At 41.8% G+C, this 14,867-nt stretch overlaps 1 pseudogene; it reads left to right on the top strand.

The window, feature by feature from the left end:
• The first annotated feature begins 5,591 nt into the window (after window positions 1–5,591).
• Window positions 5,592–14,867, top strand: part of LOC114796878 (multidrug resistance-associated protein 4-like) — a 40,776-nt pseudogene continuing 31,500 nt past the window's right edge.

Consider the following 14,867-nt stretch of genomic DNA (forward strand, 5'->3'; position numbering starts at 1 on the left):
TTGGAATATAAAATAATGCACCGTAATCAAACTTTCATAAAATATTCATATCACAACCATGGTGGCATGACAAGGCAGGTGAACGGAGACGATGAGAATAGATGACGAGGAAGAAGGACGCATTCACATGACGTCACGAAACCGGAAGACATCTTCTAACAGGTGAACGTGTAACACGACAAAGACCCGACAGCGAACAGAAACAAACAGGGCAGCTTTATACAAGAAGACACAGGTGAAAACGATTAGGGAACATTACACAGGACTAATGTGAAACTCCGGTCCGGATCACGGACCACAGTAACAACATCCGGACCGGGTCATAGCAATTCAGAATTCTTTCACATTACAACAGTCACATTCAGGGTATTGTGCAGATACCCTCACCCACAGGAACTTACTATCAGTAGTTACAACCAGTCAGGGTTACAATAGATGTCAATGGGATTTGAACCTGGGGTTCACAAGGCAATTGGGCCACCCACTAGGTTATAAGAAAGTAGTCAAAGAAAAAAAACTATAGGGAAAAGAACCCTCATTAAGATTGACACACTTCCTGTACATGTTTAAAGCATCATTGCCAGACTGATTTGCTTTTATGTAGTGTGACCGGAATAGAAAATCTGGATCATTTGTTTCAAGGACAAGGAGATGTTTTGCACAAAACTAATGGTGTGTACTTTCCTGTTCTTTAAAGTGAAAGTGAAGTGATTGTCACACGTGATACACAGCAGCACAGCACACAGTGCACACAGTGAAATTTGTCCTCTGCATTTAACCCATCACCCTGAGTGAGCAGTGGGCAGCCATGACAGGCGCCCGGGGAGCAGTGTGTGGGGACGGTGCTTTGCTCAGTGGCACCTCAGTGGCACCTTGGCAGATCGGGATTCAAACCAGCAACCTTCTGATTACGGGGCTGCTTCCTTAACCACTAGGCCACCACTGCCCCACTGTTCTATGTTGTGGTACATATCTTAGGGTGTGTCTTTCATAATAATAACCATAATAATAGTTAGAGGTGGGCATAGATAAATTTTCCTAATCCAGATTAAGGTCACTGTAATCTTGGAATTAATCTAGATGAATCTAGAGTAATCTAGGTTAAAATGGCTCATTTGAATTCTGCCGAAGGCATTCAGAATATGTGTGCTACCCAAATAATGAAAAAGTTTGAGAACGGGTTTCTCAAGCCAGGTGGCGTGTTAGACCAGGGGCTCATCTCCTGTTTCCAAAATGCATCACAAACTGCTTGAGAAAGCTGTTCTACTATTATAATTGGTGATGAAAATAAATTACGTTCAATAAGATGTACTTGTGTTTACCAACTGTTTATTCAGTTAAATAGCTGCATCCATGTTACCACGTCACGTTTGATGTGGTAATTTCACAGTTCAAAGACTCGTTCTCGCCCCCTAAAGTGCAATTCGGCTAGGTATACATCCGCGCTAAAATATCAAAGTGAAAGTCATCATAGTGTAGTGGTTCTTCTTCTGCGTTGTGTAACTTTTTGATTTTGTTTCTTGAACCACAAATGATGAGCTGACACCCAAGAGATTTGCTGTGCAAAGTATATTCTGTACAAAAGCAAGGTCGCGTCACACATCACGTCACACATCGCGTCTTTCTGCACCTCTCTCTCTCACAACTCACGCCATGTGTCCAAGAGACCTGAACTGGGTCTCAAAAACTAAATAAAGGTCTTTAGGAAATAGGAAACTAAAAGACACAAGAAAGAAGAAATATACTTATAAATCTAGTGTAACCATTTAACTCCGGCACAATAGCTTGCGTAGTATAGACCCAGCTCCCAACCCAACTTTGTGAATAGATTAACAGCAATGTTTTTTTTATCGCCCGATAAGAGTCTCACATTAACGCAGCATGTTAACGCCGATAACGGCCCACCACTAATAATAATATATTATAATGTAATTAATCCACATCGCTGGGCCGGCTGTCAATAATACAATGCACCAAAGAACTCTGTTTATGCCACGATTGAGCCTTCCTAACATCCTGTGGTGTGTACTTTGATGATCTACCCTCGCTCACAGACCCGGACAAAATCAACACCATACTATCGCGTCTGATTGGGTCAGCGTGAGGCTGGGGCACAGCGCAATGAGGAGACAGACAGAATGGGACTTCCAGGAGCTACTGAGGGCAGAGTTCGATCGGCCAGAGCCCGAGCCATGGATCGAACCCAACCACCACACCCAGAACCAGCCAGGATCCAGTGCAGGAAGACCACATGGGGTAAGATGCAGCACTAGAGGGTCATGCCTCCCATGTTCCTGGGGAGGTCCCGGAGAGCCCAGAGAGGGAATCAGAAGATCCTCTCTTTTGTCTGTCTCTGTGTGTATTTGCGTGAGTGTGTTTTGTGTCCGTATGTCACCCCCACTTCCCCTCTTCATGTCCACAAGATGGCGACCAAGCAGCGGAGCAGAAACTCAGGGAGGAAGCTCCTGACCTGACTGTGCCAGTCCAGGGCGATGTGGACTAACCCAAAAATAAAGTACGTGGTTGCCGGATGGGCTGGGACAGGTGCGGATGGCGAAATTTTATGCAGACCCTGCAACTTAGCTGTATAGTTGTTTTCAATTCTAGCAATCGCCACATTCCTGCGGGTTTTGTTTCCCCTGTTTTTGGCCCTTGTGACAGTTTTGACATATTTACACATTATAATCATCTCTTTTCTCCAAATAGGCTAAATAATTTGATCTGTTTAATGTATTATATTTCTCCAACAAGTCTGAGCAATTAATAACAACAACAACTCTAATAATAAAATTGTTAATATAGCACCCCAATTCCTGTCACCTATCTGACCAGTGCCCCCTGACAAATGAAAGGAGGTTTGACAGAACATTGCTACTTCATTTTTTTATTGTACTGTTTGATTCAGAATTTGGCACTCTTGTGTCCAACTGTGCCTAAAAATGTTTGGTGGTAGTAGCCTAGTGGGTAACACACTCACCTATGAACCAGAAGACCCGGGTTCGAATCCCACTTACTACCATTGTGTCCCTGAGCAAGACACTTAACCCTGAGTGTCTCCAGGGGAGACTGTCCCTGTAACTACTGATTGTAAGTCGCTCTGGATAAGGGCGCCTGATAAATGCTGTAAATGTAAATGTAAATGTTTAAAATGTTTTAATGTTAAAAAAAGATAAAAAGTCAACCCAAACATATAACATTACATGTCTAAAAACCTCCACTTCAACAACAACACTTTAAACAGCCACTAAACACATCAAATTTACCTCAACACGATTCCAGCATCATGCAAATAAACAAGCAAGGCGTGAAAAAAAGAGCGCAGTCCAAGAAACACGATGCCAGCACACAAAGGGATATCAACAGTATCACCACTCTCTATTTTTTATGCTAGAACAGTGTCCATAAAATACAGAGACATCTGAACTCACCGATGACCTTGGCCTCCTGTCCCTCAGCGTTGAGGACACAGATCCGCAAACCTGCCACTGGAGCACTGACCAGGAGGGCAAAGTATTATTTAGGGTGTAGTTGGAACTCTGAAGATCTGCAGAACCTCATATGAAGGAGTCTTCTCTGTGGCTGGTGTCAGTCTCCCAGGAATCTCTTGCAGGGGTTGTTCTTCTTGCAGGAATCTCAGTCGAAACCAGTTCTCTTTGCTAATATTCTGATCAGGCAAAAATAAAAGTATTAAATAGTTAATGCTAACTCTGACCCAAATTTACTCTGTGATGTTTCGGTAGCTACTCACCAAAAGAGCTACCGATCTGTGTAGTTTTCTAATGAAATTGAGTAAAACGTTATTGTTTACAAATTGTGGTTACCTTGGTAATGTCTCTCTGACACTAACCATGTGCACAGGGGCACCTTATATAGCAGCATTTAAATTTCTATATCACAAATAAAAAAAGCTCCAGTAATTGGCAACTCGATTTTATGGAATGTAATTTAGAGACACTAGTCAGATGTATTCCTGGAGCCAGAGCTCCGGACATCAGAGGAAATTTGAAAGTGCTGGTAAAGATAAACATTCATATTCTAAAATAATTTTTATCCACGTTGGCACAAATGATGTTTGATTAAAGCATTCGGAAATCACCAAAAATAATTGATATAATCAAAAACGGTATTAATTCAGGACATTTTTAACTATCATTCCCTATGTTTTATCTGCCTTACTGAAACATGGCTTAAACCTAATGAATATTTAGCCATGAACAAATCCACGTCCAGGTTATACAAATGATCATTGTCCATGTACAAATAGTTGTAGGGTAGGTGCAACTTGTATTTATGATGAATACATCAACATTAGCCATAGCACAGCATACTCAAGGAAACCCACATCATTTGAAGTCATGGTTATGCATAGCTCTCGTGTTATTAAAATGACAACAGGAAAGCAGCATATTTCGCCTTTTACTTGCTTCTCTTACTACATTTAATTCCATTCTGGAATCTGTTGAAATGAAACAAAATTTAATTGGACCCCCTCACTGCCACAACAACACTCTGGATTTGATACCCAGCTACAATATTGCAGTAAGCACCATCAAGATCCTTCCAATGAACAGTAGTATCTCAGCTCACTTTTTGATAACGTGTGCTGTAAAACTTTCATGCCGTTAGATTGACACGAAATACAAAGATAAAGCGAACAATCACACCAGTTTTTAGATAAGCTCACAGAGCTTAAAGTGAAGTGATACACAGCAGCACAGCACACAGTGAAATTTGTCCTCTGCATTTAACCCATCACCCTGAGTGAGCAGTGGGCAGCCATGACAGGCGCCCGGGGAGCAGTGTGTGGGGATGGTGCTTTGCTCAGTGACACCTCAGTGGCACCTTGGCGGCTCGGGATTCGAACCGGCAACCTTCTGATTACGGGGCCGCTTCCTTAACCGCTAGGCCTCCACTGCCCCCAAGAACGTAGTCGGCAGAGCTTAGTATAGTAGGTAAGGCACCATCAAATCTGACTCACTCAGAGCTGGACCGCATAACTGTGTTGTTTGGATGAAGTGGCACCAACCCAGACAACTATGACAAAAAACAAGCTCCCTGGTACAATGGTAACTTTCATAAACTCCAAATTACTACACGAAGGATGGACTGAAGGATTGACTGTCATATCAGCATTATCATTGTTTTCCAGTTTATGGCATCCGTCTCATGATTCTTGAACTTGTCAATTTGTTTTTACATCAACAATCACAATTTTTCCAAAGCAGAAGCGAGTGTATATGTATTATTATGACATTTTAGTGTTATTATATGTGTTATTGTAAATATTTTTATATTTTATGCATTTGTGGTTGTATATATGTTAAATTTACCATAATTAATTTAGACATCAATTAATTTTTCTTGCAAACAAAAAACAACCATGAGTTCAGTCAATCAGATTTTCTAGAATGTGGGGTCAAATGTGTATTGGAAATGCAATATAATAAAAAAAATATATTATTTTACAGTTTTTTTTATGTTTGATGTACTTCATGTACTGAGTAATAAATATACCATGTGTATTCTGCAGGTTTTCAATACGTTGTCCATCACAGTATTTCCCCCAATCACGTTTCGCGTGGGCGGGACTAAGCGGCGTCAGGATCTTTCAAGTAATTTGCAATGGAAGATGCCGGGTTGAATCTGCTTCATGCAATTATTGGATTCTTTTATTGTTGGAAACACCTGCATGCAAACAGATATTAATTGATTCACATGCAGTCACATCACGATACAGCATGGACGTGTCACGGACCGAGAAGAAATCTAATCCCTTGTCTTCAGCTAATCTGCTTTCCAAGGTTTTCTTCTGGTAAGCAGCGCAACTGCGGGACACTGAAAGCCAGAGCCGCAATTTGTTTCAGCCATTCATTTCTGGTATAAACAGTGAGTTAAAGGCTGCAACTGTAATTTCTGGCTCCATTTATAGCTGTCTGAACCCCTTGTTCCGGATTGGTGCGAAGCGGACTTTGGAAGAGGATGACATGTACCGAGTCCTACCGGAGGATGAATCTGAGCGACTGGGAGAGGAATTACAGAGGTATTTCCTGTCAGTTCCTGGTGAAAAGGTGTGGTGTGATGATCAACGTGTAACTGCTTGTCCCCCCTCATTATCCATAGGTGCTGGGATAGGGAAGTTCAACAGGCTGCCAAAGATCTGCGTTCCCCCAAACTCTGCAAAGTTCTCATGAAATGCTACTGGAGGTCCTACTCGGTTTATGGGATTTTTACATTTATAGAGGTGCTGGTTATTGATATGCTGTTTTTTGGGGGGTGGCTATATGAAACCAGTGTTGATAATAATTTCCTTATACAGGAAGTGATTAAAGTGATTCAGCCCCTGTTGTTGGGAAAGCTGATCCGTTATTTTGAGGGATACAGCCCAGGGATAAGCCTCTACGAGGCTTATGTATGTGCGCTGGGCATATCCCTCACCACCATGGGGCTGGTCCTTCTACTACGTGCAGAGAGCTGGCATGAAGATCCGGGTGGCCATGTGTCACATGATCTACCGCAAGGTGAGGTTTGGTGCAGCACCACTGCTTTTTTTATTCAACCTCCCTTCCTAATTTGATCATTTTGAATTGTGAATTGGCATGCACTTCTGAGCTATGTGCTGAATGTTCAGTAGAATCCACTGTACTATTCTTTTGATGAATTTCTTGCAACATTGTGGATTTGAATTTATGGATGGAAATAAGGTTTTATATAGAGAGGGCTTTCCTAACCAAGTCCAATCTGTATAATCAAACACAGTTGGACTCAAAATGAAGGTATATCATCTGATATTTGAGTTTTTCTTTGTAAATAAATCTGCAAAAATGTCAACAATCCTGTGTTCTTGAAGGGGGACTGAATACTTTCCGTACCCACTGTATGACACTTAAATGATAATAAAACTTCAACTTCAATTTTTTGCAGGTCACTATTTTTTTGCACTATGTTTGGGTTGGTCCTGTGCAGGCTGCAGGAGTCACTGTACTACTGTGGTGGGAGATCGGTGCTTCATGCCTAGCAGGAATGGCTGTTCTCTTTCTTATGATCCCAGTGCAAGTACTTTTCGGTCATCTGTTCTCCACTTTCAGGTACCTGCTTCATTTTACTTTGAAGGCCCTGTTGCTGAAGATGTTTATGTTGTGATCCAGCAATATTTTTGCAGTTTACATTTACATTTACAGCATTTATCAGACGCCCTTATCCAGAGTGACTTACAATCAGTAGTTACAGGGACAGTCCCCCCCTGGTGCAACTTAGGGTTAAGTGTCTTTCTCAGGGACACAATGGTAGTAAGTGGGATTTGAACCAGGGTCTTATGGTTCACAGGTGAGTGTGTTACCCACTAGGTTACTACCACCCAGCGCTTTAGTTCAGTGTTTAGTGACTGAGCATATTGAAGACTAAGGAACATGTACTAATGTCCTGGTGGCATCTGAACAGGGTTTTTTCCTTTGTCCATACCTGCCCAATCCTTGAAATGACTACTTTTGGACTGGATGCAGTGTTTCATAATGTCCCATACTGCACTTTTCAAACTCATAGGGCCAAGACTGTTAGACACACTGACAACAGAATACGGATGATGAACGAAGTTGTGTCTGGAATCCGGATCATTAAGATGTATGCCTGGGAGAAGCCATTTTCAGCTCTGTTCAATGAAGTCCGAAGGTAAAATCTATTTGGGGGTGCTGTATTTCACACTCATGTTAACATTTACATAAAATTTACATTTATGGCCTTTAGCAGATGCCCTTATCCATCAGTAGTTACAGGGACAGTCTTGGGCAACTCAGGTATCTCAGGGACACTATAGTTGTAAGTGGGGTTTGAACATTATTTAAATTATATAGCAAATAATAAAGACAAGAAAGATACTTCAGTCAAAATCTTATTTTAATAAGCGGTTGCCAAGGACAGGCACATTATCAGCAGAAAACCATGCAAAAAATTCTGAGACTATTTCAGTCACAGTCTATGCATACTAAGGACTGTCAGCATTTCAGTGTGGTCTCGGGTCTGGCTTGCTCTCTTCAGAGAGCAGATATTCCTCTGATTTGCTCTGATGGGGTAGATCTAGCCAGAATTGCCAGTGTGGGAAAACAACCTTCCACCATCTGAGAGGGTCCTAACTTCCTTTCTCACCATTTTGATGTTGCAAATACGTTTTTTTTCAATGTTTTTATCTATAGTGAAATGGTCACTATATGGTCACTCTTAGAGCATTTAATATGCGATAATGCCTGGTTTTTGGCCTCAATTCTTCTACTTGTCGCTTAATGCGATTGTGATTGGTGGTGTATTGGTGCACTCTATTCAAAGGTGGTAGAACTGCACAAGAAGAACGGAAGGAAAATGTCTCAAGCGATTACAGACCGAACGAGTGCACCTGAAGAGTAAACTTTTACTGCGCCCATCAAAGCAGCCACAGATACTTTGCAGACAACATGGTCAAAGCGGTCAAAATGTTAATGAACTTTGACCTCTGCGGATTGTGTTACATTGATGCATGACCAATAGAAATAAAGCAACGATGAAAACTCTCCAACCAAGACGGAGGAGAATGGCTTTACTCAGTTTAGACATAAGTCTTGCGACAATTATCAACACTCAAGTTGTTCTGCGCAGATTTTTATCATCAATTTTTGTCAACCCCTAATATTTACAGAATATTTACATCAGAGCATGTTCTTTACCTGGTTCTTTACCTTTACCAAAAGACAGGTCCGTCTGTCTTTTGCCAAAAAGTTACACCTGAAGCCATACATCTATATAATACTACAAAACATAATTTTAAAAAACGTTTTGGTTTGGACAGGCTTGGGTTTCTGCGGGTGTGTTGGAGTGTGCTAATGTGTCTTTGTAGGATAGAGATCTCTGACATCATGAAGAGCTCGTATCTGCGAGGCCTCAACATGGCTGCCTTCTTTGTTGCTGGCAAGGTCGTAGTCTTCATCACCCTCTCAGTGTATGCTTTGACCGGAGAGCCGCTGACGCCCAGTCGGGTTTTTGTGACCATCTCCCTGTACGGTGTGGTGAGACTCACAGTCACCCTGTTCTTCCCCTCGGCTATAGAGAAGGTGTCAGAGACGCTGATCAGTATGAAGAGAATCAAGGTACCGTCACAGGAGCTGGAAATCTGGAAAAGGTTTTATTTGATCTATAGGTGCACTGCAAGTCTAAGTGTGACAATCAAAACCTTGTTCAAATAACCCATGTAAAAAATGAGTCAGTGGTTTGAGTAGAGTAGTGCTATAAGTAGAGCAGACTCTAGGTGTATAATTTCTGAGAACTGTAAATGAATGCGGTTCCAGTGTTAAAGTGCCATTAGAAAATGCTTTCCTGTGAAAAACATGCAATTATATTAGGTTACTAGAATTCACTGATCCATGCACTCGATCTATGCACAGCATGCTAGGACTTTTGGAAATAAAATTTAGAATGCTGATACAGAGTACTTGGATGTTATTAAGTGTGATTCTTTACAATGTTGTGCCAGTTAAATGAAAAGGGGCTAAAAGGTCTGTGTTATCTCTTGTAGAAATTCCTTTTGCTGGATGAAATTGAAAAGCGAGGTCTGTAAATAACAAGAGTGAATGCATGGTAGAAATCCAGGATCTGATTTGCTACTGGGACAAGGTACCCCCCCTCTGTTTTATTCAGTGTTATTCAGTGTTTGATCCGTTGCCATGTTATGTTTGCTTATAATGTAGCTCTTTTGCTACAGTCGCTGAGTTGGCCGGCTCTTCAGAATGTGTCTCTCACTGTGAGGTCAGAGCAACTCCTTGCTGTTATTGGACCTGTTGGAGCGGGAAAGGTCTGTTTACCCTTCGGTCAAACTAAACTTTTAAAGGTCCCCAATCATGAAAATTATTTATCACTAACACGAATTCTCCTAACCGGTCTATGGTCCTGCAGTGGCTTGGAATGGCAATAGGTCAAAGGTGCTTTGGTTATTCTGCTTCACAGCTCAGAGAGTGGCAGCTCAGACGGCCGGATATGGAATTGGTCGCCTTATGTCATTATAAGGGGAAAGGTTACATCCCGTTACTCATGTTTTTTTCCGGCCAAAGAATTTCTCACCCCTCCCCTAAAAAAAAAGTAACTCCATCGACCATCATGGCTTGAAAACGTGAAACATCGCAGTTGGTCGGTTCTTAGATGTAAAAATTAGCACAAATGTATTGATCTCTGAAGAACCAGTGGGTTCGTTTTCGGGAAAAACGCTGAAACGACTTTCTGTCTGCGCCAAACAATGTACTTGTAGAATGGTGCTGATGGAGTAATTTCCTCCTCATTAGCCTTTAAAGCTACAGACCTTGAAGCGGCGCGTCCTGGTGAAATCTCGTGGTGGGACTGGAGGCTGAATTTCAGATACAATATTAGGGGACCATTAATGAAGTCATTTGGCATGTTGTATTGATTCAGTAATTTTAATAAACTGCATAATGTGTGCTTTTCAAACATATACAGTCGGCCTTCATAACTTTTATAAACTATAGGCCTTGTGTACTAAGTTGCTTTGATCAAATTAAATGATGTTTGTGCATTCAATATACCAATACCAATAATGTTCCATTTCGATATGAAAACTGTAATGTAAATTGTAATGAACTTCTTTTTGAAATAAGTTAATGTCAGACGATAAGACCCACGTTTTAAGGTCATTTAAGGATGAATTTTACCAAAAATATGTGTTTCATTTCCTTTTATTTGCACCCAGTCATCTCTACTGAGCACAATTCTGGGAGAGCTGCCTCAAGAGATGGGTGTGGTGAAGGTCAAAGGTGAACTGACCTACGCATCCCAGCAGCCATGGATTTTCCCTGGGAGCATCAGGGAACATTGTGTTTGGCAAGGAGTTCAATGCCCAGAAGTATGAGCAGGTGCTGCACGCCTGTTCCCTTAAGAGAGTAAGCAGCCCCATACACATCTGGCCACAAGTGGGATTTCTAAATAAAAAAAAGTTTTAGCTGATTTACAGGGAGGCAAGCAAATTCATATTACCGAGGTTTGCAATGAGGTTTGCATTTAAGAAGAGCCCCCCGCTTCCCCAACACTCCCGTCCTAAAGCTGTTTGACTTCCTGATGTGCTGAGCACAGATTTAAAAGACCTTTATCTGATGTTGAGAATCTTTGATGTTTTACATTTTACATGTTCAGGTAATAAAAACTGATGCCTAATCACTCTAGAGGGAATAGGAACCCAAGTGGCACCAACAGGACCCATTCAACAGACTGGCATGAAATAAATAAATAAATAAATAAATAAATAAATATATAAATGAAGACAGGAATAGGGAAATAAGAAAGTGGCTGACTGCTATATTAGCAAAGAGCCCACAGGCAGCGCCACACACCGAGCTTTTCATGCTTATTTCAATTTCCATGGCTGAATTTGAATGCGATATCAACCAAGCAGCAGACTGTTGCTGCACTGTGCTCTTGCCATTATGTGTGTAACATAGGCATATTTGGACATTTTTGCATGGGAAAGAAAACACAGATAAACATTTCAGTGATGTTACATGGAGGAATATGCTTAAAGACGTTCAGAAGTGCTCATCCCAGCTTTTGGACCGATTACCTCAGCGCTTTCCTTTAGAAAAATGTTCTGATGACTCAGGTTTGGAAGCATATTTGTGCATTAATTTGCAGTTTTTGTGCTCAGTTTCAGTTATCGAAACTTTAAATCCCTTTTAAACTTTAAGTGGGTGTGTTTTGCGTAAAAAAAAAAAAAAGATTTTGTCCTGGTTGTGTTTTTTCTTATTATTGGAATTATTCTGTTCAGGACATGGAGCTGTTGCCAGATGGTGATCTACGAGTCATTGGTGACCAAGGGTCAAACTTGAGCGGTGGTCAGAAGGCACGTGTAAACCTTGCCAGGTGTGGCTTTCCAAATATGCAGATACAACCTCCTTCTCCTGACCTCAGCTTTCAAAAAACAAGAGTAAACCACTATTTCATATGTCTGAGCCACATTTATGCAAAATCTACTATTTTGCTCCTTTGTGTGTTGGAACTCTGTATTTTAAGGGATCAGGATGGAGACATCTATCTCCTGGATGATCCTCTCAGCGCTGTTGATGCAGAGGTGGGGAAGCACCTGTTTGAAAAGTAAGTCCCACGATTGCAGCAGATCATCTTCCTGTTCTCTGGATTTTATGTTTTTTTTTTTTTTGCATGACCTATGTTCTATTTAGAATTTTCATAATACTAAGTTCTAACTTGTGTGCAGGTGTATTTGTGGTCTGCTGAGAAAGAAGCCTCGTATCCTGGTCACTCATCAGCTTCAGTACTTACAGGCTGCAGATAGGATACTGGTCCTGAATGAGGTTCTTGTCATTGTAGATGCAGACTGTTAATTAAATGTCAATTAAATGAATTTTGTTGAACCGAGATATAAGAAATCTGTATTAAAAGCAACAATTCAATGGCAGTTGTTAAATAGAAAATGTCCAAACTGATTCTAGAACATTTTTTTTGTTGACTGTGTGTTTACATTAGGGCCGGATGGTAGCACTGGGTACGTATGATGAACTGAAGCACTCCGGTATAGACTTCATCACGCTTCTCAAAAGAAAGGAGGCGGGGAACCAACCCCATCAACCACAGCAGGCCACCCCGCAAGGCCTCAGTCCTGTTTGTTTCAGCCGCTCCCTCTCCCAGCGCTCTACTCCCTCACACGCCTCCATGCTCTCAGTCAGTATCCAGTAGGTCCCAAATACATTTATGTCTTTGTATGGTGCAGACAGCTAGTTTTATCGTTTTCGTGCTGAGTGTTAGTGACCACCCTAACAGTTTAGTCTGAAGGACAGTCATTACTGTATTACACCACCAGATGGCAGTGGCATTTCGTCTCAAGATGACTCCTGGAAAGCACAAGGAAACGAGGGCTAATGTGATTATGGGATAACCTGGGATTTTAAAAAATCAAGTATATTTACATGCATTAACATGTAGCCAATATTGTCATGCAAATAAAGATGCACAATTGTTTAGAATGTAGAGATCTAGTGCTGGCTGCATTCACTCTTCACCGGTTGTTCCTACTTAGGCATGCAGGACCACATCACAAGACCTGTAATTTTGGAGATGTTAAATCTAACACATCAAATTCAAGAACTGAATGCGCCTGTCATGGCTGCCCACTGCTCACCAAGGGTGATGCTTAAAAGCAGAGGACACATTTCGTGCTGTGCTGCAGTGTTTCACAATGACTTTCACTTCACTTTCACTTCCAAAGTCTGAGCATGCAGTGGCAGTAGAGTGCCATCCTGAAGGAACCATCCCGGTCAGCCTTTACATGAAATACTTCCGTGCCAGAGCTGGAGTGTCTCTTCTGTTGGGCCTCACCGTGCTCAACGTCCTCGCTCAGGTCAGTTCAGTCCGGCAAACTCTGACCATCCTCAAATGTTTCTCAATGTTTTTAAATGTAGAATCAGATGTTTTTTTTTTTTTTACTGTTCAGATCTAATGTTTCAAATAAATCAACTTTTTTTTCAGGTTGCATATATCCTTCAAGACTGGTGGCTGACTGGGTGGTGAGCCTTTCTAATATTATAGGTATAGGTATCAATGCATTACTCTATCTCTAATAGAAGAAAGTGGCCATAGGTCATGATGTTTGCTGCCAGCTGTGCAGCGCTGCCTTTATGTTCCACAGACCGTCTTGGCCTCTGTGCCGTGTGGAGTGCTTATTTGTCCTTGTGTGTCTGATTGCTTTGTGCCTGGCAGGGCCTCTAAACAGGAGCATCTCAATGTCGCCGGGTCCATCTTCAGTGGGCACAATGACACACAGGAGCGGGACCTTGACCTTTACCTGGGTGTTTACGCAGGTGAGGCAAAGTAAGGTTGAATCCCTTTGTGTGCTGCCGGGGCTCCAAAAATCTGACCATTCAGCGGAGCGCATCCCGGCTCATTGGCCGGAGCCCAGGCCCTTCAAGGGCCAGTGTCTGTCTTGTATACAGGAGGTTCAGCTGTACAAGAAGATAGCTTCTTCTTTTCTCCCCATATTGGCTTGCCCCGAGGTCTGTTGTTATTGTCCTTCACTTCCCACCTTTCCAATTTCCATGAGCTTTTCCTCTCACAATGCTCAGGGCCAGATTTCTACCTCTGTCGGCCCGGGCTGAACACAACAGTTCAGCGAAGAAAAAGAGATTAAGAGGAATCTTGTCCCCGTTCTGTGTTTACGCCCAGACAAAGAAAGGAGAAGTGAAAAGGGTGTCACATGGAACACGTTTGGGGGAAAATGGGAGGAGGAGCTCACTTGATGGACCTTGGCTTTGTGTGTTTGTTCAGGTTTGACTGGAGCGGCTGTCATATTTGGATTCCTGCGAAGTCTGGTGTTGTTTAACGTTTTGGTGAACTCAGCACAGACTCTCCACAACCGCATGTTCCAGGGCGTCCTCAGGTCACCAATAGGCTTCTTTGATGTCAACCCTGTTGGTGAGCCCTCTAGTGTCTTTCACATGAAACCCCTGGAGAACCCTTTTTCATTGTAGGTCCATTTAAGTGAAATAACACCTAAAAAGCATTTTTCATTCCATAAAGACCCATTAAGACTGGGCATTCATTTGAAGATTTCAACTTGGATTTTTCTACGATAAATTTAATCCTGAACTGCATTATGAAGGCTTGTACCGATTAATGAATTAACAACTGAGCTGTCAGACAGATATTTTTACATAAAGGGAATCGGTGAAAAATGACAGTGGCTTCATGCACGTGTGGATTTATAGCTGAATTAACTGCAGTGAGTGATTCAGTAAAAAAAAAAAAAAAAAAAGCAATACAGTATTTATAAGTACTAGAACCCTGGCCTTTCTTCTTTTTGACAGCATTGTGATGCTTCTCAGGGTGCTGCCATATTG

Source organism: Denticeps clupeoides, chromosome 9, assembly GCF_900700375.1.
Source record: "Denticeps clupeoides chromosome 9, fDenClu1.1, whole genome shotgun sequence".
In the NCBI taxonomy this organism is placed as follows: Eukaryota; Metazoa; Chordata; class Actinopteri; order Clupeiformes; family Denticipitidae; genus Denticeps; species Denticeps clupeoides.